At 41.7% G+C, this 2,504-nt stretch overlaps 1 pseudogene; it reads right to left on the bottom strand.

Annotated features, from left to right (window-relative positions):
- Positions 1 to 824: 824 nt before the first annotated feature.
- On the bottom strand, positions 825 to 2,015 carry LOC127208648 (40S ribosomal protein S3-like; annotated as a pseudogene).
- Between the last annotated feature and the right edge of the window lie 489 nt (positions 2,016 to 2,504).

Raw genomic sequence — 2,504 nt, 5'->3', positions numbered from 1 at the left:
GCTGTCACCAGAAGAGATCAAAGAAACGCTGAAACAAACCTAAACTTACTCATGTTTTGATTCTTCCTTTGGTCCTTCCTTTGAATCTCTTCGATCTGAAGAAACCAAATGGAAGGTGAGACACATATAAGACTCATTCTGAGTGATGGTGTACATAAAGAGGGATGCTTGATCCCATCCACTGAAAATGCCTCTTCCTTCCTAACCATTATGCATGCTCATCAGTGCGTAATGAAGCATCAGCTCTTAAAGGAGAGAGTCAAGGTGCCAGATTTTTGAACCTAGCAATTTAAACAAGTTGGATACCATAACCCCTTGAAATGGTGGATCCCGTTTCAACCCATGGCTGTTTCTGCAATGTGGTTGTGAATTCCAAGGAGATTAGAACATTGCTTCAGGATACAGGCCCCTAACTCACCAAAGGAAGCCAGTGTTTATATACAAAGGAATCTGATACATGAAATATGGCTGCCAACGTCACAGTAAAAAACAAGCAAACACGCAAAAAAAAATCTGAGCATGCTCCACTAGTTTCATTACCCTGGAAATGGGTATCCTCCTCTTAGTTTTGTGGGCCCCAAAAGTCTTCAATGATACACAGTTAGAGGAAGCAGAGCCATATGGGTAAAGGGTTAAGTTCTATACAGTTACTTCTGTTAAGGTTTGTTTTCGGATTGGGTGGAATTGCAGAAAAGAGAAGAAAGACAATCTTTGCACACAGAATGTGCTGAGTAATGGGAATGATGGTAGAAAGTTCTGGAAAATGAGACAAAGGCCCAAAAGGAACTCCTTTGTGTCATTGTGCAAGATTTTATTAAACGTCTTTACAAGACAACATCCAGCCTCCAGATGCAGTTGAGAAGACCCTGTTGTGCTGTAGGCACTGGCTGGAGCATGGCAGGTGGCTCTGGCTTTCTACCTTTCTGTTCTGAGATGGGGATGGTGGGCAAGATTTCATCTTTCAGTTGCACAATGCTCACAGGATCAGGCAGAGGCTTCTTGCAGCTAATCTTACCACTTGGGTCCCAGGGAAGCATGATCTTCACTTTTATGCCCAGTACACTCTGTCTGAGGAGCACATGGCACACCGCAGTGTCAACATAGTACTATAGTTAACAGAGTCTCCACTGTGAATGATCAGACCATCCACAAAGTTCATGGACTTGTCCCTCTGTCCTCAGAACTTCCTAGAAACCACAATCTTGCATCCCTTTGCCCTATTCTTCATTCCTGGTGCTATGGAGAGGTCTTCATTTGCTCTTTAATACATAGCTGACAATCACCAAGTTTTGAAGATTTGATCAGTGAGATCAGCAAGAACCACCAAAGGCTGAATGGAAACTCACCACTGACTTTTTTTCTTATTCAATGACTTTGAAACCTAAAATTTCCGAGAGAAACACTACTATGTGATCATATAAAAAAGTGAATGCTGAGGGAAATAAAGAAATAATGTCTCAATCACTGATTAATTTATATCCTATCAGTACTATTACAAAGGTCATTTCTCCTCAGCTTAGAAATTCTGAACATCTGAAAAAAGAATCTTTGAAACAGGGGGGCTGGGTAACTTAGCCTTTTATATCTTGTTAGATAGTACTTCATGCTAGATATATGATCAGCATTTGGTTATAAATTAATCCTGCATATCACATAAAAAATAACCAAAATACACTATAGCAGGCCCTTTTCACAGCAAGCCCTCCTAGGAGTTTGCATCACAGAGACACAGATCTTCTGTGGCCACCATTTCTACATAGAGCTCTATGCTGCTTTCAGGGGAGCTGAACCTCTTTTAGACCACTGCAGTCAACTCTCTGATCAAATGACCCTTCTCCCCAAGAACATTCTGTATTCTGGTGGCTAAAATAATGATTTCTGTTCTGGTTGGTGTAATTTGGACTTCAACTCGAGTAGCCATATTCACCCACCTCCTGAGTGAGAAACTCATTCAGTTCAGCTTTGAAGATGCCATCAGCCACAAACTTCCTCTTCTTGAAAATCTGTACCACCATGCTGACACTGCCCAATGCCAAAAGGAAAGCTCAAAATGAATTCTTATGTTTTCGTGGTAGGGGGCAAGATGGCTTTCTGTTCCTTAAACAAATCTACAAAGCAGCCTTGAGATAAGACGTAAGTGAAATTCTGTTATTGGAACCATGGCCATGATTAACTATGTAGGGAAAAGCAAAGTCTACTGGGATACAGCTAACATGAGCCATGTTATTTCTATCTCCCCTCCCCCCGTCCAGGCACCTAGGCCTATGGGTGGTATCAGGGACTCCAGTGAACTTCCTTTATCATACCATTGATAAGGACTGTCTCAGATCTTTGCCTTTCTCTTCAGTGACTCGCCTTCCCCTGAAATCTTCTTTGCCAGTAGCCTTTACACTTGGTCACATGGTGTCATTCCATAGATAAACATCAAGGTGGAAATATGTGGTGTCTCTAGCCAATTTAAGTTCAGGAGACTGAGGAGTTCAATGTGATCCAAGATGTACTAT

The sequence above is a fragment of the Acomys russatus genome, chromosome 25 (assembly GCF_903995435.1).
Source record: "Acomys russatus chromosome 25, mAcoRus1.1, whole genome shotgun sequence".
NCBI classification, from domain to species: Eukaryota; Metazoa; Chordata; class Mammalia; order Rodentia; family Muridae; genus Acomys; species Acomys russatus.
This window is presented reverse-complemented; position numbering and strand designations above follow the sequence as displayed.